This window comes from Cannabis sativa, chromosome 7, assembly GCF_029168945.1.
Source record: "Cannabis sativa cultivar Pink pepper isolate KNU-18-1 chromosome 7, ASM2916894v1, whole genome shotgun sequence".
Taxonomy (NCBI): Eukaryota; Viridiplantae; Streptophyta; class Magnoliopsida; order Rosales; family Cannabaceae; genus Cannabis; species Cannabis sativa.
In genome coordinates, this window is record NC_083607.1 from 34167596 (window position 1) to 34187996 (window position 20401).

Here is a 20401-nt window from a genome sequence, read left to right on the forward strand (position 1 = left end):
TATCCCACAAACTAGCTACTATAGTCAATTTCTTGTTTTTTTTTCCAATAGCCAATTTTAAATGATGCCAAACTATTCAATGTATAATGTACATTTATTTTAAATAAGGGCTTCACCTAACAAATGTGCCTAATTTTAGTTAATTTATTTTTTTATCGCATCTTACTATTTAAAGGAACTATCAAATTATAAAATATTTATGTCAATTCATTTGCCCCAACTCCAATATATAATATTATAAATAGGATAGTTCTCTATTCATAATAATTCAAAATATCATTAGGACTGAAGAAAAATGAATTGCTCAACATTCTCCTTTTGGTTTGTTTGCAAAATAATATTTTTCTTTCTCTCATTCAATATCCAAATTTCAATAGCTAATCCTCAAGAAAACTTCCTTAAATGCTTCTCGGAATATATTCCTAACAATCCAGCAAATCCAAAATTCATATACACTCAACACGACCAATTGTATATGTCTGTCCTGAATTCGACAATACAAAATCTTAGATTCACCTCTGATACAACCCCAAAACCACTCGTTATTGTCACTCCTTCAAATGTCTCCCATATCCAGGCCAGTATTCTCTGCTCCAAGAAAGTTGGTTTGCAGATTCGAACTCGAAGCGGTGGCCATGATGCTGAGGGTTTGTCCTACATATCTCAAGTCCCATTTGCTATAGTAGACTTGAGAAACATGCATACGGTCAAAGTAGATATTCATAGCCAAACTGCGTGGGTTGAAGCCGGAGCTACCCTTGGAGAAGTTTATTATTGGATCAATGAGATGAATGAGAATTTTAGTTTTCCTGGTGGGTATTGCCCTACTGTTGGCGTAGGTGGACACTTTAGTGGAGGAGGCTATGGAGCATTGATGCGAAATTATGGCCTTGCGGCTGATAATATCATTGATGCACACTTAGTCAATGTTGATGGAAAAGTTCTAGATCGAAAATCCATGGGAGAAGATCTATTTTGGGCTATACGTGGTGGAGGAGGAGAAAACTTTGGAATCATTGCAGCATGGAAAATCAAACTTGTTGTTGTCCCATCAAAGGCTACTATATTCAGTGTTAAAAAGAACATGGAGATACATGGGCTTGTCAAGTTATTTAACAAATGGCAAAATATTGCTTACAAGTATGACAAAGATTTAATGCTCACGACTCACTTCAGAACTAGGAATATTACAGATAATCATGGGAAGAATAAGACTACAGTACATGGTTACTTCTCTTCCATTTTTCTTGGTGGAGTGGATAGTCTAGTTGACTTGATGAACAAGAGCTTTCCTGAGTTGGGTATTAAAAAAACTGATTGCAAAGAATTGAGCTGGATTGATACAACCATCTTCTACAGTGGTGTTGTAAATTACAACACTGCTAATTTTAAAAAGGAAATTTTGCTTGATAGATCAGCTGGGAAGAAGACGGCTTTCTCAATTAAGTTAGACTATGTTAAGAAACTAATACCTGAAACTGCAATGGTCAAAATTTTGGAAAAATTATATGAAGAAGAGGTAGGAGTTGGGATGTATGTGTTGTACCCTTACGGTGGTATAATGGATGAGATTTCAGAATCAACAATTCCATTCCTTCATCGAGCTTGAATAATGTATGAACTTTGGTACACTGCTACCTGGGAGAAGCAAGAAGATAACGAAAAGCATATAAACTGGGTTCGAAGTGTTTATAATTTCACAACTCCTTATGTGTCCCAAAATCCAAGATTGGCGTATCTCAATTATAGGGACCTTGATTTAGGAAAAACTAATCCTGAGAGTCCTAATAATTACACACAAGCACGTATTTGGGGTGAAAAGTATTTTGGTAAAAATTTTAACAGGTTAGTTAAGGTGAAAACCAAAGCTGATCCCAATAATTTTTTTAGAAATGAACAAAGTATCCCACCTCTTCCACCGCGTCATCATTAATTATCTACCCATACTATGTATGCTCCCAAGTATGAAAATCTACATTACAACTGTGTAGACTATCATAAGATATATGTAATAAAATAAATTGTCTTTCTTATTTCAATAGCAAATAAAATAATATTATTTGAGCTTATATGTTTATGGAACAATTTTAGTTTACATGTTCATGGATTAGAACATTATAATATATTTATTATTAAAATTTTTGGTACGTGTTCTTAAAATGATAATTGAAGTTTTATAGTAAAAGAATATTGTGTATTGACTTTTTTTTTTAATTATAATCTAGAGTTACTTTTTAGAATTTTGAGTATATGTAGATAAGTTATAATCTTATTTTACTTTATTAAAGAACTTTTGGTTCAATTAGATTAATGATAAAAATGTTTGAGATCCACATATCCCTCTCCTTAGAAATTCAACAAGCTAGCTCTCGCATTACCAACCAAAATTTCTACAAACTCAAGACAATCAAGATTAACATAATTCAAAATACAAACTTATATTATAGAGTAGAAAACTTTAGATAACCTTCAAGAACTCTTCCATAATTAAGGTAGTATTTACATGAGAGGAATGATAACAAAAAAATAAGAATGTGAATGGGAATGAAAATAGGAATAGTATAGAATTTAAAATGTATTACAAAAATTGATAAAAAAATTATAAAATATTTTATCATCTTGCATTGGAATAATATTTCATTCCAATTCAAAATAGTATAATCATCGCACCAAAATGATGGAAAACTTATTTTATTGGAATAATATTCTAATACTTTAAAATGCAACCAAATAAAGGAATGAATCAAAAATTATTTCTTTCCATTCTATTCCGATTCATTACTTTGACCCAATTGTCACATTTTAAAGATTGAATTTTCCACCAAACAATCTGAATGTATGGTAAATGAATCCCAATTGAGAGTGTGAGTTGTGTGATTGCTCAATAGCCAAGAGCTCTCCTTGTTTTGATGATTAACAAATATTTAATTATTATTTGTTATTAAATAAATTTTTCAAGAAAAATTGGTATTTTTACCAAACTCCTTAAATTGACTAAAAATGGATTCAACAAGCATATCAAGAGCAAAAGATTCATCAAGGGATCAACAACTCAAGACCCTATTCAAAAGAGGTCTTCAAAATCTCAAAGTCAAAAGTCAACCTGAAACTCAAAGTAAAAGTCTACTCTCAGGAAAAGTACACTTTGGATCAAAACATATAAATCAAGCTAGAAAGCTCATCTACATCAACACTACACAAAATCAAATGGTATAAATTTACTTCAGTCTTCTTAAAGTGATTTGCATAGCACAGTAGGGTTTATAAGTACAAATTTTGGCCCACTCACTAACTTGTGCAGTAAGTTTTCTCACTTGATGGTTCAAAAAAAAATTAATTGAATTTCTAAATCACATTTTGTTTAACTAAGAGAACAAAATTAGAATTTTTAAAAATAGATAATCGAGTAAAGAGTTATCCACGTTATAGTGTCGAAAAATGCATGTTTTGAAACTGCCTGATTTTCAGCCTACCTTTTTTCAAAAAGGTAGTCCGTTTTTCACAGAATAGGTATTCTGTTTTAAAAATAGAAGTCTATTTTTCCCAAGATTTATTTTGAAATGCGTGCTAACGGCTATAAACGGCTACTTTTCACACCAACACTATATAAACTTGATTTTTACTCAAAAATAGGAGTTAAATGAGCATTTATATCATATACCTAACATATTCATGTGAGATTAATGAGCTTCCAAGTTTAAAATCCAACAAACACTTTTCACATACTTTGAGCGAAAATTTTTGTTTATCAATCTAGGTTTCTATTGTATTATCATAATTCAAGAGTAATTTTGTTTGTAATTTCAAACACAATTTCATATTGTGATTGAGGTGAGGTTGGCACTTGTATTGTAAATAACTCAGTTATAGCGAGATTGTCACTACAACAATCTGAGAAAGAGGTTAATAGTCCTTGGCGTTGTAAAACTATTGTAAGATGTTTGGAAACACCTTGGTGAAAATTTCCTGATTGTAAGGGTTAGTCAAGCACTAACTTGGCTCGATGTTGGAACTCAAAGCTAGGTCCATAGCTTTGAAGACCAAGGACATAAGTGGCTTAGCTCTACCGAACCTTGTAAAAATCGAGAGTTTGAAATTTCTTACCCTTAAACTCTTTACTTTAAAAGTTTGATTATTTGCTATACATTATTTCTTGCCATATTACTTGCATTTATTTGATTAAGTGTTTAATTGCATAGTTTTGTGTTAAAAGTTTTCAATTTACCGAAATTAGCTTAAATTTCCAATTCAACCCCCTCTTAAAAATATTTCTTGGGCTAACAATTGATATCAGAGGAAAGGGTCAATTTATTTGATTAGATTTCACTATCTAGAGCATGGCGTTTCCAAGTAATTCACAAAATAACATGTTGGAAGGTTTTAGCACAAATAGAGCACCATACTTCAATGGAGTATATTTTCCTTATCGAAAAATTAGAATGAAAACTTACCTTCAATCTGTAGACTATTATTTGTGGCATATTGTGTCTAGTGGTCCTTACATTGCTAAACATGTTATAAATGGTGTAGAAGTAATTAAGACTTATGAGGTATATGAGAATGATAAGAAAATGCTTTCTAAAAATGCTAAAGCTAAATATGCACTTATATGTGGTTTGGATAGAGACATATACAAAAATATTGAACAAGCCTCAACCGCTTTTGATATGTGGAAAATGCTTAAAGTTATTCATCAAAGAACTAGTGCTATGAAAGAGACTAAAATTCAAATTTATTCCACTAAATATGAGAACTTTAAGATGAAAGCAGATAAAACCATTGCTAACATGTATACTCGCTTTACTACAATTACTACTGGTTTTAATTCTCTTAGCATAGTACTTACTCAAAAGGATATGGTGACCAAGATTTTAAGAAGTATCACCAAGACTTATCAAGGGAAAGTGGTTTCCATTCATTAAGCCAAAGATCTCTCAACACTTTCCTTGGAAGAATTAATTAGCTCACTCATGAACCATGAAATTTTCATGACTTCTTAAGAACAAGAGGAAGTTGAGAAGAAAAAGAAGAAAACTGCATTCAAGTCTACCTCCTCCCATGACATTAGTGAAGAAGATGAGGATAGCTTATGTAGTCACATGGAGGACTTGGCACTCTTCTCCAAGAAAAACAAAAAGTTCATGAAATTCAAAAAGAACTTTGGAAAGAAGCCACAAAGAGGGAGTGACTCAAAAGAAAGAAGGAGCAAAGATGATCCACCAATTTGCTTTGAATGCAAGAAGCCCAGATACATGAAAATGGATTGTCCAACGAGGAAGAAGAACAAATACAAAGGAATGGCAATGTTGGCGGAATGGCTCAATAGTGATGAAGAGGACTCCGAAGATGAAGTAAAGAATGAAGTAGCAAACATGTGCATGCTGGCACTCGATGATGGGGTAAGCATTTCTAGCCAAAATGATTGTGATAGTAAAAATGATGATGATAACCTAGATATGTTATATGATGAGTTGTCTAATTCATTTAAGGAACTATTTAATGATTTTGGTAAATCGTTTGTTAAAAACAAAACTCTTAGAGAGAAGACCAACATGATTCTAAAAGAAATTAAGATTTTGAAAATAAATGAGAGGAACTTTTAGGTATGTCTCAATGTGCTACATGTGCTTCATATAAGAAAAAAATTGTTCATTTAAATGCATAAGTGAAAAGCCTAAAGAATGACATATATACTTTCACTAGAGGTAAAGAAGGTTATGATCTTATGCTAGGAAGCCAATCATGTGGTTTTTCAAAAAGTGGCATTGGTTATGATCCTAGTACAAAATAAAAGTTCTTAAGAAACTTTTTTGTGAAATCATCTAGTGTACCTCACTTTACATACTCATATTGTAACTAAGATGGCCATACTATTTCCTATTGTCATGTGAAGAAATATGAATGTCTAGGCAACACTAAATGGGTACCAAAGGGTTCTATAATAACAAGAAAGGACCAAAAATTATGTGGGTACCAAAAGCCAACAAATGAACTTGTTTTTCTAGGAATCAATAAGAAAGAGTCGAAGCTTATGGTTCTTGGATAGTGGATGTTCAAAGCATATGACCGATGATCCATCAAGATTTTCAAGCTTTAAAAGCAAGGAAAGTGGCTTTGTCACTTTTAGAGACTGTTCAAAAGGGAAAATCTTAGGAATTGGTGATGTCGGTAACGTATACCCTCCATGTATAAAAAATGAGCTTCTTGTGGATAATCTTAAACATGAATTGCTTAGTATTAGTCAATTATGTGATACAGATTTTCGTGTTATGTTTGAATCCTCAAACTGCTCCATTGAAAATGCTTCAACCAATGAAGTTATTTTCCTTGGAGAAAGGAAGGATAATGTGTATGTTATTGATGTTGATTCATTTGATAGTAAAAATAAATGTTTAACCGTTAGTATTAGTCAATTATGTCCTAATCTTTGTTATTGCATAGAAAATTAGGACATGCTAGTATGGATTCTATCTCAAAATTAGTTAGAAAAGATCTTGTTACTGGTTTCCATCTATTCCTTTGTCAAAGATAAACTTTGTTATGCAAGCCCATTTGGAAAACAAATTAAAACATCTTTTCATTCTAAGAAAGAGATTTCAACTACTACACCTTTGCAATTGCTTCATATTGATTTATTTGGACCTTCTACAATTTCTAGTCTTGGTTGTAAATACTTTGCATTTGTAATTTTTGATGACTTTTCAAGATTTACTTGGTTTATTTTCTTGACACTTAAAAGTGATGTTTTGGAAAATCTTGTCAAATTTTGTAAGAGTGTGCAAAATGAAAAAGGATATTCTATTACCTCCATTGGGAGTGACCACAGTGGTGAGTTTGACAATGATGCCTTAGAATTTTTTTGTGATGAACATGGTTTTAACCATAACTTTTTGGCTCCAAGAAATCTACAACAAAATGGAGTTGTACAAAGGAAGAATAGAACAATTCAAGAAACGACTAGGTCGATGCTAAATGAAATCTCACTACCAAAATATTTTTGGTTCGAGGCCATCAGTAATTCTTGTTATATTTTGAATTGTGTTTTCATTAGGCCCAACATGAATAAAACCCCGCATGAGCTTTGGAATGGGAGAAAACCCAACATTGGCTATTTTAGAGTTTTTAAATGCAAATGCTAAATTTTAAACACCAAGGATAACCTTGGAAAATTTGATGCAAAATCCGATGTTGGAATTTTATAGGGAATTAAACTCATAGTAAAGCTTAGAGAATATGTAACAAAAGAACTAATTTTGTTGAAGAATCTATTCATGTTATTTTTGATGAGACTAACTCGCCTACAAGCCAAAGTTTAGATGATGATATTATAGGTTTGGGAGATGAGGTTCAAAATCTTGATATTGGAGAGACTTCCAATGCTCCTTCACAAACTGCCAAAGAGGAATCACCCGTGGAAACAGTAAATGAAAGTCAAGGTATGAATTCTAACCTTCCACATGAGTGGAAATTCAAAAGTGCTCATCCTATAAACCAAATTCTAGGTGATCCTTCTCAAGGTGTCACTACTAGAAACTTCCTTAGAAACTTGTGTAATTCCATTGCTTTCATTTCTCAAATTTAACCAAAGAATTTTAAAGAGGCTGAAGTCGATGAATTTTGGCTTCTAGCTATGCAAGAAGAAATAAATCAATTTATAAGAAACAACATTTGGGTGTTAGTTCCAACACCGTCACATCAATTGGTTATTGGAACAAAATGGGTCTATAGAAATGAGGTAGATGATCATGGGGTCATTGTGTGTAACAAGGCTAGATTAGTGGCCCAAGGTTACAATCAAGAAGAAGGAATTGATTATGAAGAAACCTTTGCCCCGGTAGCAAGACTTGATTCCATTGGAATGTTGTTAGCTTTTGCATGCCACAAGAATTTTATTTTGTACCAAATGGATGTAAAAAGTGTTGGATTATTGTTTTACCAGGAACTAGATTTACTACCATGTATGTTATTTAATATTCAAAAATTTGAATTTCTAAAACAATGTAATATAAGCACATATAAAGTTTAAGAATCCTTACATTGGTTGTAGCGGAATTAAATGACTCATTTCACTCAGATCTTTAACCCTAGTATCCTTTCTGTAGCATGGTATCACAAAGATTTGAGCCCGACTCTCCTTAACTTGAATTGGATTCTTCACATTCTTACACACTATGATTGAGTACAAATTTTTTATGTGTGGGCATGTAGTCTATCACTATAGGGTTCGAAAATAGAAGAGAGAAACAGAGAGAGAAGGATTCGAATGAGATAGAAAAGATGCCTCAATTTTTTTTATTTTTTTTTACTAAAGGCAAGTGAATTATTAAGCTTCCAATTTTGAGTCCATCACTATGTATATATAGGAAACCTTCTAGGTTTAGGTTTGACTTATTTGGCTTTAAAAAATTGATAAATAAATTGTAAAATAGAGCATAAGTGGCCGGCCTTGAAAGTGGGCCCTACCACTTTGCAATTTTGCCATTTTTCAACTATTTATCTTATGTTTCTCAAAAATGCCATAATTTCCAATTCAACCACTTAAATGCCAAAACTATTTATTTAATAATTAAAATTAATATTCAAATAAAATTTCTTATTTAATATATTTATTAATTAGACTTAATAAAGTCTCTTAATTGACAAATAAGCCCTAGAATCTCTTTTCTTCACAATTAAGCCCTAGCTTAGTGAAAATTCATAAGCCCTAGAATCTCTTTGTATGAAAGGTTTCGGAAGCAAGCACCTCCGGTCTTTCTGGGAGGTCCAGATGTGGTGAAGGCCGAACAGTGGCTAACGGTGATCACCGAGTCGAATTTTATGGGTGTCACCGGGAAAGACAGAGTGGTGTGTGCCACCTTTCAGTTCCAAGAAGACGCTCTTGTCTGGTGGGACATGGTGTCTCAGATCCATGATGTCACTACCATGACCTGGGAAAGGTTCCAGGAATTCTTCAATGCCAAGTATTATAACGAGGCGGTCAGAAGCGCCAAGAGGAAAGAGTTCACCCACCTGACCCAACGGGAGAATATGAGTGTGACAGAGTATACTACTCAGTTCGACCGGTTGGCGAGGTTAGCCTAGGGGATAGTGCCAACCGACTTCAGCAAAAAGGAGAAGTATCTGGACGGGTTAAATGTGAGGATCAAGCACGACTTGATGATCACCACCGACGACAAGACCACCTATGCTGAGATGGTGGAGAAGGCACTGCAAGCTGAGGGCGCAGTTGGATGTATGTCGGAGTCAGCTAGTACTCCAGTGAGTGGCGGGGCTCCTACCCCTCCTGCATCAGGCTTTAGCAGGGGGAGTAGTGGTTCGGCCATGGACCAAAAGAGGAGAACATCCACTGCATCCGGTGGCTTGAGTCAGAACAAAAGCATCCGGGGTAACCAGATTAGAGGTAGTCGTCATAGCGGTCCAGAGACCCGGTTTTCTTATCCGGAGTGCCCCAGCTGCAAAAGGCACCATCAGGGTGAGTGCAAAGGTCAGGGATGCTTTCACTGTTGCATGCCCGGACACTTTAAGAGGGATTGTCCCCAGCTCCGATCAGAGGCACCGAGGGCTCCTGCGAGACCCACTCCGGCTAGGGTGTTCGCCAGCACTCAGGCTGATGCAGATGCCAGCCCTTCAGTTGTAACAGGTCAGCTTTCAGTTAATAACTCGTATTACTCAGTGCTGTTTGATTCTGGGGCTACACATTCTTATGTAGCAGCCAGAATCTTTAGTAAATTGGATAGACCGTATGATAGATATCAATCAGGGTTTGGAACCCTATTACCTGGCGGAGAGTTAGTTATCTCCAAAAGGTGGATTAGGTCTATGCCGATCAGAATAGATGGTAGAGAGTTAAGCGCTGACTTGATAGAGATAAGCTTGGTAGAGTTCGATATTATTTTAGGAATGGATTTCCTATCAAAATATTCGGCTAGTATTGATTGCAAACGGAAGATGGTGATCTTCCAACCGGAAAGTGAAGAACCATTTGTGTTTGTTGGTTCAGTTCGGGGATATCGCATCCCGGTGATTTCGGCCATGTCAGCTAGGGAATTATTGCATGGTGGATGCTTAGGGTTTCTGGCCGTGGTGGTGGACACCACTCGGCCAGATACCATTTGGCCAGAGGACATCAAGGGTGTTCGGGAATTTTTAGATGTTTTTCCCGAAGAACTTCCAGGGTTACCACCTCAGCGGGAGATTGACTTCGTGATAGATTTGGCACCAGGGGTGGAACTGGTTTCCAAAGTCCCATATAGAATGGCTCCAGCTGAACTTAAGGAGTTAAAGATTCAGCTCCAGGGGTTGCTTGACATAGGGTTTATTCGGCCTAGTGTGTCACCCTAGGGAGCCCCGGTTTTATTCATCAAGAAGAAAGATGGAACTATGAGGATGTGCATCGATTACAGAGAATTGAACAAGCTAACAGTGAAGAATAAATATCCACTACCTAGAATCGATGATCTGTTTGATCAACTTCAGGGGAAGATGGTCTTTTCTAAGATTGATCTCCGCTCGGGTTATCATCAGTTGAAAATCCGAGAGGAGGACATTCCGAAGACGGCTTTCCGTACTAGGTATGGACATTATGAATTTCTGGTTATGTCGTTCAGACTAACCAATGCTCCTGCAGCCTTTATGGATTTGATGAATAGAGTATTCAACGATTTCCTCGATATCTGCGTGATTGTGTTTATCGACGACATCCTTGTGTACTCTCAGTCAGAAGAGGAGCATGAGTTACATCTTCAGATGGTTTCGCAACGGCTTCGGGAACACAAGCTTTATGCCAAATTCAAGAAATGTGAATTCTGGCTATCTCAGGTGTCTTTCTTAGGGCACATCGTTAGTAAATATGGGATCAAGGTGGATCCCGGGAAGATAGAATCCGTCAGGGATTGGCCGAGACCGAAGACAGTGACAGAGATTAGAAGCTTCTTGGGTTTAGCTGGGTACTATCGTAGGTTCATGGAAGGGTTTTTAAAAATTTCAACACCCTTAACTGAACTTACAAAGAAGAATCAGCGGTTTGTCTGGTCAGACAAGTGCGAAGCTAGTTTTCAGGAGCTGAAACAGAGATTGATTACCGCTCCAGTGCTAGCTTTGCCTTCAGACAACAAAAAGTTCGTAGTTTATTGTGATGCATCCAGACAGGGTCTAAAGTGTGTGCTGATGCAAGCCGATCGGGTTATTGCTTATGCCTCCCGTCAGTTAAAGGATTATGAACAGCGATACCCGACTCATGATCTAGAGTTGGCCGCGGTGGTTTTTGCATTGAAGATCTGGCGGCATTACCTTTACGGAGAAAGGTGTGAAATCTATACCGACCATAAAAGTCTAATGTATTTCTTTACTCAGAAAGATTTGAACATGAGACAGAGACATTGGTTGGAATTAGTGAAAGATTACGACTGTGAGATTCTTTATCACCCTTGGAAGGCCAATGTAGTGGCTGATGCCTTGAGCAGGAAGGGTCCCGGGCAGGTAGCTAGCATGGTTCCGATCTCACCTCAGCTAGCAGAGGACATGGTTAGATCCAGCATTGAGTTTGTGGTAGGTCAACTTCACAACTTGACGCTGCAATCTGATCTGTTGGAAAGAATCAAAGCCGCTCAGATGACAGATCCGGAGTTAGTGAAGATCCGAGATGAGGTATTGGCTGGTCAAGCCAAAGACTTTTCAATGTCAGATAGTGGGATGCTTTTGTATAAAGCCAGGGTTTGTGTTCCGAACAGTGCGAAACTTAGAAATGAGATCTTTGAGGAGGCTCATTCTACCCCTTATTCTCTGCATCCTGGCACCACTAAGATGTACCAAGACCTTAAACCATACTTCTGGTGGAGCGGTATGAAGAAGAATTTGGTAGAATTCGTATCGAGATGCCTCACTTGTCAGCAGATTAAGGCTGAACATCAGAGACCAGCAGGGTTGTTGCAGCCTCTAACCCTACCAGAATGGAAGTGGGAAGATATCACGATGGATTTTTTGGTCGGGTTACCTAGAACCACGGGTTTTTTTGATTCCATCTGGGTAGTGGTGGATCGATTCACGAAATCTGCTCATTTTCTGCCTGTTAGAACAACATTTATAGTGGATCAGTTGGCAGAATTATATGTTAGAGAGATTGTAAGACTTCACGGTGTACCGAAGTCTATAGTTTCGGATAGGGATCCGAAGTTCACCTCCAAGTTTTGGCAGAGTTTGCAACGAGCAATGGGTACAAAGCTGAAATTCAGTACAGCATTCCATCCTCAGACAGATGGTCAGTCCGAAAGGACAATTCAGATATTGGAGGACATGTTACGAGCCTGCGTTATGGATTTCGAAGGCTCTTGGAATAAATATCTACCGTTGATAGAATTTTCTTACAACAACAGTTATCAGAGTACGATAGGGATGGCCCCCTATGAACTGTTATACGGTAGGAAGTGTAGATCTCCCATCCACTGGGATGAGACAGGGGAGAGGAAATACTTAGGTCTGGAGTCAGTACAGCGGACCAATGAGGCAATAGAGAAAATAAAAGCTAGAATGCTCACCTCACAGAGTAGACAGAAAAGTTACGCAGATCCGAAACGCAGAGATGTTGAGTTCCAAGTAGGGGACCATGTGTTTTTACGAGTGTCTCCAATGAAGGGGATCAAACGTTTCGGGAAAAGAGGCAAGTTATGCCCTAGATTTACAGGACCTTTCGAGATTCTCGAGAAAATAGGTCAAGTGGCATACCGGTTAGCATTGCCTCCAGCTTTATCAGCAGTTCACAGCATATTCCATGTCTCGATGTTGAGAAAATACGTTTCAGATTCCTCTCATATACTCAGTTATGAGAGCCTTGAGCTAACGACGGATATGTCTTACGAAGAACAGCCAGTGCAGATCCTGGATAGAAAGGATAAAGTCCTTCGGAATAAGACCATAGCATTGGTCAAAGTTCTCTGGAGAAACAGCAAGGTGGAGGAAGCCACCTGGGAACTAGAGTCAGATATGAGAGCTCAATATCCAGAGTTATTCAGGTTAGATTTCGGGGACGAAATCCTTTTAAGGGAGAATAGTTTTAAAGACCGCTTAGTTTAATTTGGAAATTAGCAGTTAATCATGTTTAATTATGAAAATTATTTATAGCTATTTAAATAATTATTTATACTGTTATTATTGAATTCTGAGATGCATTTTATGTCATTTAGTAGTTTTCATAATTTTGCATTTCCGGTGCCCGGTAACATGGAACTCGGTGTTTGGCTCAGTAAAATCACAACTTAGTATGTTAGTAGATTGGGACGGTTTATTAGACATTGGGAATGTCGGGAATGGCCGGGAATTTAGAATTTCCCAAAATACCCCTTTAGTGTTATTTATGAGATTTTAGTGTGAAGGGGCAAAATGGTCATTTTGCCCCATTATTGCTTGTCCTTTTGTGGATTTTAAATGTGGAAAATAAGGGTTTATTTTGTTAAGTGTTGGCTGAAATATAAGGTTAATAAGTTGCATTTACTTCATTTATTCAAAATTTCAAAAGTTAGAAAAATTGGAAAATTCAAAGGCTCTCTTTCTTTCTCTCCTTTTCGGTTTTGAGTAGCTGGGTTTGGGGGGGATTTCTCTTGGATTTCAAGCTTATTTTAGCATAGGTTTTGACCTCAAGTTGTTTGTAAGATCCTTGTAGCTCTCCCTTTTAGTTTCTTGTTGAATTTTGATGAAATGTTGATGTTTGCATGCTTAGTTTAAGTTGATGTTGTTGCTGTGATTTTGTAGTTGTTTGCAGAGGTTTAAGCATGACTAATTGATGATATTAAGCTGCTTGTGATGCATGATTGTTAGGATGTTAGAGTTGTGGAATTTTTAGTGTAAAAGTTTAAGTTTTTCAAAGAGAAAATTGGAATTTTAGTGGCTGTAGTTGTTGCATGAGTTAGGGTTTGCTTTTTGCAGTTTTTAAATGCTTGAATATGTGATTTTAGTCAAGGTTTAATGCATGATATGTTGTTTAGTCAAGTTTTGAGTGTTAGAACTCAATCTTTGACCTTTAATGGTGAAATGAGTTTCTGTGTGTGAAGCTCGGTTTTGTTGCTTTAGAAATGTTCTAGGGGATATATAGAACAGGTCTGGAAGGTCTTGTGTGATTTGGATTGGATTTGAAAGAGTAATGAATTTTTGAGTTCTGCCTGCAAGGAACCGGAATTCCAGTTGTGCATCCGGAATTCCGGATGGGCTTTGAAAATTTCCAGAACCGGAATTCCGGTTGGACAACCGGTCTGCCGGTTGGGTGATTTTCAGAAACCCTAGTTCTCCTCGTTTTTATGTTATTTGGGGTATTGCCATGCTTTTTGTCGATAGGGAAACTTTTAGTTCCTAGTTTAAGTCCCCGAGAAGTGATTTAGCGTATCACTTATAGTGTTGTAATTTTTATGGTTTAGGAGCCTGTAACCCGCCGCGCAGTTAGTTCCAGTCAGGTTGACCGGCACACCTGAATTCGGAATTGAGGTAAGATTAGTATAACAGTATGCATATACAGATTACATGTTTAGTGTGCATGTTAGGAAGCCTGTTAGATTACATTAGATATGTATGTTGGCTTCGAACCATCCGACTGTGTCACATCGGTACAGGCTAGAGTATGACTAGCAGCAAGAGTATGACCAGTTTGACCGAGTATAGGCTGACACTGTACCACATCGGCAAAGGCTAGAGTATGACTAGCAGCTGGAGTATGACCAGTGTGCCGAGTATAGGCTGATACTTAGGTTGGTGGTTCCATACTATTTGACGTATCACATCGGTACAGGCTAGAGTATGACTAGCAGCTGGAGTATGACCAGTTCGACCGAGTATAGGCTGATACTGTAACACATCGGTACAGGCTAGAGTATGACAAAAACTTGTTGCGAAAATTATTAATTACTACCTAAGTGCACGCAATCAAGTAGTATACTCACGCAAGTGAGGTCGAACCACAGGGAATTGGATTAATTACTACTAAACTATACTTATAATTCTATTTGGCAAATCAAAAGTATTTATGATTGAAAAAGGAAGAAAGAAATTCAAGAAACTTAAAGAAACAAGTGAATATTAATCAAGATGAGAGAGTAGGGAGACGAATCCTGTTGTTAAGTTACCAATGTTAATGTCTAATTTCTATCCTTCTCTTGAAGTGCATGACAGATTATAAATTAACCTAGCTCTTTTCAGATCTTCTGGGTTCTAAATCTCATGCTCTCTAATTAATCTCTTAATTAAACTAACATGAAATTAGCATTAACTAATAATCTAAATGTCACAAAGGCTATGTAAATACTTTCGTTTCACATCAAAACCTAGACTATCCAATTTTAGCATTCTCAATTCTCACTTTTCAGATTTCGAATTGAGATCATAAAACATGTAAAAGGTGATCATTCTTTCACATGGACATTAAACACAAATATGAATAGTGTTCACAATCAAGATGGAGGAATGGCAATTATTCATTAACTAGGAAAAACTTAAACAACATTCATCATTCTCCCTAAAGAGGAGTTTAGTTCAAAACATCCATAATCAAATCCATAATTAACATTGAAACAGAAAATAGCATAGAAAAATTAAAGAGAAGAGAAGGAACTAGTTGAAGCAATTGATTCGGGTCGCCACAAGCCGCTCTTCTAGCCTCCTTCTTTGTTTCTAGGGTTCTAATTCTGAATAATCCCTAATTTTCATGAGCTCCCTCTATTTAAACCAAGTTTCATCTTTAAAATTCGTGAAATTATGAAACTGCCCAAAAATCCCGTCTCTGGGTCCCCGTCGCGACTGGCAAAGCCCCCGTCGTGACGTGGTTAAACTTTGAAACTTCGAGATCTTCTCTGCCAGTTCCCGTCGCGACTGGCATATTGCCCGTCGCGACTGGAACAGGCAGCGACACCAATCTTGGTTTTTCTTCTCGATTCTTTCAATACTTTTCCTCAATTCTTGTACATACTTTCTTTAAATGCCCGAGGACCTAAAACCAAAGAATCAAGCGTAATATAGCCCTAAAACTAGAAACAAAGAGTGAAAACTAACCGAAAATATGACCCGAAACTTAGACTAATTTTAGCCTAACAAATTCTCCCAAACTAGATTCTTACTCGCCCTCGAGTAAGATAAATACCACTAACTACTAATCTACTAACTCCACTAAGAGATAATCACAATACTACTGCTCATGTGTTGTCCTCTTTCATTGCTCAAACTAGAATTTCAATCCCACTAACTCTAACAATTAAATTAGATGCTCAGTTTGTCACATACTGCATAAACACAAGATGACTTCACAATCGAAACAATGTTATAATGGTTTTACTCTTTCCAACCATTCCACTACCCGATAACTCATATGCTTGCATGCTTACCTCTCTCCACTAATGTTGACAGCATCCTTTCAGAATCAATAGGGCTTTTTGAGGTTCAGAAGGTATGGCTTAGATATTTGGAAAATGAAAAACAATTTTGGCTAAAGATATCATAAGCACAACAAATAACCCACAAGCTTCTTCTAATTTCAAATTTCCCAAAGTGTTCCCACAACTAACCATGATTGAGAAAAAGAAAATTTTCTTTCTTTTTTCGTTTTTTTTTCCCAACATCACTGATTTTTTTTTTTTTTGAATCATGTTTTTTTTTTCATTATTTTTTTTTTCAGTGATATTGATCTTACCAAATATCTCTTTTTTCTCAATCTTGCAAGTTTTTTTCTTTTCTATCTTCTCTCACACCATGTATTTTGCTCCCCCAAACTAATTATATAGCTTATGATATCATTGATAAAATAGTGAGAACAAAATTAAAAGTGTGGATACATATTTCGGTTGAACAGGTGAAGAACAAAACAAGTTTAGGCTCAAGAGGGTTAACTAAGGATAATCATTTCATGGTAGGCTTGAAATGCTCAAACTATCCAACAAATTCCTAAATCATATTCCTATTGAATGTTGTCAAGGATTTCGCCTCAAAAGAATAAGACATGCAAGTTCTAAGCTATCCAGTCAATCTGACCACAAACCATAGTAAAATAATTATAACATATTTCACAGATCATCAAATTGCATTCTTACACATGTTATACAAGCATCCAAACTAATCCAAAGAGTTAACAGAATTAAGCACACAGTTATTTTGCAATTTCAGAGCACATTACAATAAACAGCAGCACACAATTATCTTCTAGCTTTTTGCCCATTCCTAACTAAAAACAGAAAATTAAAGCAGAAAATTAAAAATGCAGAAAATATTTTTTTTTAAATCCTTTCCCCCAAACTAAAGATTCACATTGTCCCCAATGTGACATTAAAGAAAAAGGAAAAGAAACTTACCTGAGCGCCTCATCAACAAGCGGTTGACGCCCGTAATACGTGTCATGCAAGACAACTTGAAAATTATTGTTGTACTTGCCTTCAAGCTTGGCAAGTGATGAGTTTGAACTAAAATCAGCACCAACAACATAGGACTTTGGATGATGTGCTTGGGGAGAAGCCTTTCGTAGCTCGTAGAGGATATAATATGATGTAGATGAAATATATGGATTCATAGGTGGTTTATCAGTCAATATCATTGATGAAGTCGAATCAATGATGCCATGTTCTTCTTCATCCTCCAACGTCACAGTTTCTACACTTTCATCTAACAACTCTTCTTCTTGTTGCTCACTCTCCACTTGGCTATCCATACCCTCACTTGTGATTTCATATTCAATGATTTCCTTTTCACAAGGATCTTGGTCTTCAATTGTAGGCTCATTATCTTCCTTGTATTCAAATAATGACCCTTCTTCATTGTGGCAATAACTCTCATAACTTTCATTATTGGAGTTATTACATTCTGAATCATGAGCCACTAAATTATCACATAAGGATCTCACCATGTCAGTTAAGCGATTAATCTCTCCTGGAAGTGATTGTAGAAGTGATAGTAGTTGCTCCTCTTTTTCAGTTTGTTGGGATGAATTTGGGCAATAAGGTGGGTACTGGTGACTCCAACCCTGAAGTGATGGATCCCAATGCCAGTCGTAATCAAACTCTGCCATATTATTCAACAAATTTATTACATCATAACCTCTCATTAATAGAGGTGCTCCAGTTGCCTCTGCTCCATAATCAACCCAGCTTCTGGTTTCATTATTAAGTCCATTATAAAAGAGCCACGTAAAACATCCACTTGAGAAAGTGGCATAACATCTCTCTCCAAGCTCTTTAAATTTCCTCCAAGCAGAATAGAATGATTCATTGTGTTGTTGGACAAAATCCTCAAGATATAGCATCTGGATTTATCTTGCAGGTCAAACTCATAAGTACAGCATTAGTAAAGTTAAAAAAAAGAAAACTAAATTAGTACTAAAAAGATAAAAATTTGAAACAATAAAATTAATACTAAAACTAAAAAGAAAAACCAAATTAGAACAAAATTTAATTTTTAATAATATTACAAAATTTAATCTAAAAGAAACAGATTAGAAATAAGCAAAAAAGAATTAACCAAAGTAGAAGTTAGTATAATTTTATGTAATATCAACCTTTATACAATTTCCCAGCAACGGCGCCAAAAACTTGTTGCGAAAATTATTAATTACTACGCAAATGCACGCAATCAAGTAGTATACTCACGCAAGTGAGGTCAAACCACAGGGAATTGGATTAATTACTACTAAACTATACTTATAATTCTATTTGGCAAATCAAAAGTATTTATGATTGAAAAAGGAAGAAAGAAATTCAAGAAACTTAAAGAAACAAGTGAATATTAATCAAGATGAGAGAATAGGGAGACGAATCATGTTGTTAAGTTACCAATGTTAATGTCTAATTGCTATCCTTCTCTTAAAGTGAATGACAGATTATAAATTACCCTAGCTCTTTTTCAGATCTTCTAGGTTCTAAATCTCATGCTCTCTAATAAATCTCTTAATTAAACTAACATGAAATCAACATTAAGCAATAATCTAAATGTCACAAAGGGTATGTAAATACTTTCGTTTCACATCAAAACCTAGACTATCCAATTTTAGCATTCACAATTCTCACTTTTCAGATTTCGAATTGAGATCATAAAACATGTAAAAGGTGATCAATCTTGCACATGGAAATTAAACACAAATATGAATAGTGTTCACAATCAAGATGGAGGAATGGCAATTATTCATTAACTAGGAAAAACTTAAACAACATTCATCATTCTCCCTAAAGAGGAGTTTAGTTCAAAACATCCATCATCAAATCCATAATTAACATTGAAACAGAAAATAGCATAGAAAAATTAAAGAGAAGAGAAAGAACTAGTTGAAGCAATTAATTCGGGTCGCCACAAGCCGCTCTTCTAGCCTCCTTCTTTGTTTCTAGGGTTCTAATTCTGAATAATCCCTAATTTTCATGAGCTCCCTCTATTTAAAGCAAGTCTCATCTTTGAAATTCATGAAATTACGAAACTGCCCAAAAATCCCGTCTCTGGGTCCCCTTCGCGACGGGGTTAAACTTTGAAACTTCGAGATCTTCTCTGCCAGTTCCCGTCGCGACTGGCATATTCCCCGTCGCGACTGGAACAGGCAGCAACACCAATCTTGGTTTTTCTTCTCGATTCTTTCACCACTTTTCCTCAATTCTTTTACATACTTTCTTTAAATGCCCGAGGACCTGAAACCAAAGAATCAAGCGTAATATAGCCCTAAAACTAGAAACAAAGAGTGAAAACTAACCGAAAATATGACCCGAAACTTAGACTAATTTTAGCCTAACAACTAGCAGCTGGAGTATGACCAGTTGGACCGAGTATAGGCTGTTACTTGTCAATAGTACAGTCCCTATGAACGTTCATGTAAAGCCCGCTTAGTTAATTTGGAAATTAGCAGTTGTTTATGTTTAAATTATGAAATTATTTATAGCTATTTAAATAATTTATTACTGTTATTTATGGAATTCAGAAATGCATGTTTATGCCATCAGTAGTTTTTATATTTCGCATTTCCGGTGTTCGGTATTTTGGAACTCGGCGTTTGGCTCAGTAGAAATCACAACTTAGTATGTTAGCAGTTTGGGGACGGGTTTTAGACATTGGGAATGTCGGGAATGGCCGGGAATTTAGAATTTCCCAAAAATACCCCTTTAGTATGATTTTCATGATTTTATGGTGGAGGGGCAAAATGGTCTTTTTGCCCCATTAGTGTTTTGTCTTATGTGAGTTTTTATTTGGAAATTAAATGTTTATTATGATTAAATGTTGGCTGAAATGAATTGAGATTAAGTGGCTTTATTCACCATTTGACTTTACAAAACATAACACTTAGAAAAATTTACAAACTTTCAAACTCTCTCTCTTTTCCTCTCTCTCTCTCTCGGCTGTGCATGTGGGTGCAAAGGGGGGGATTTTTGCTTTGATTTCTTAGTGGATTCTCATCCAAAGCCAAGCAATC

General features: G+C 36.1%; 1 pseudogene; it reads left to right on the top strand.

Moving 5' to 3' along the window:
- The first annotated feature begins 254 nt into the window (after positions 1 to 254).
- LOC115697889 (cannabichromenic acid synthase-like) lies at positions 255 to 2069 on the top strand (annotated as a pseudogene).
- The last annotated feature ends 18332 nt before the right edge of the window (positions 2070 to 20401 follow it).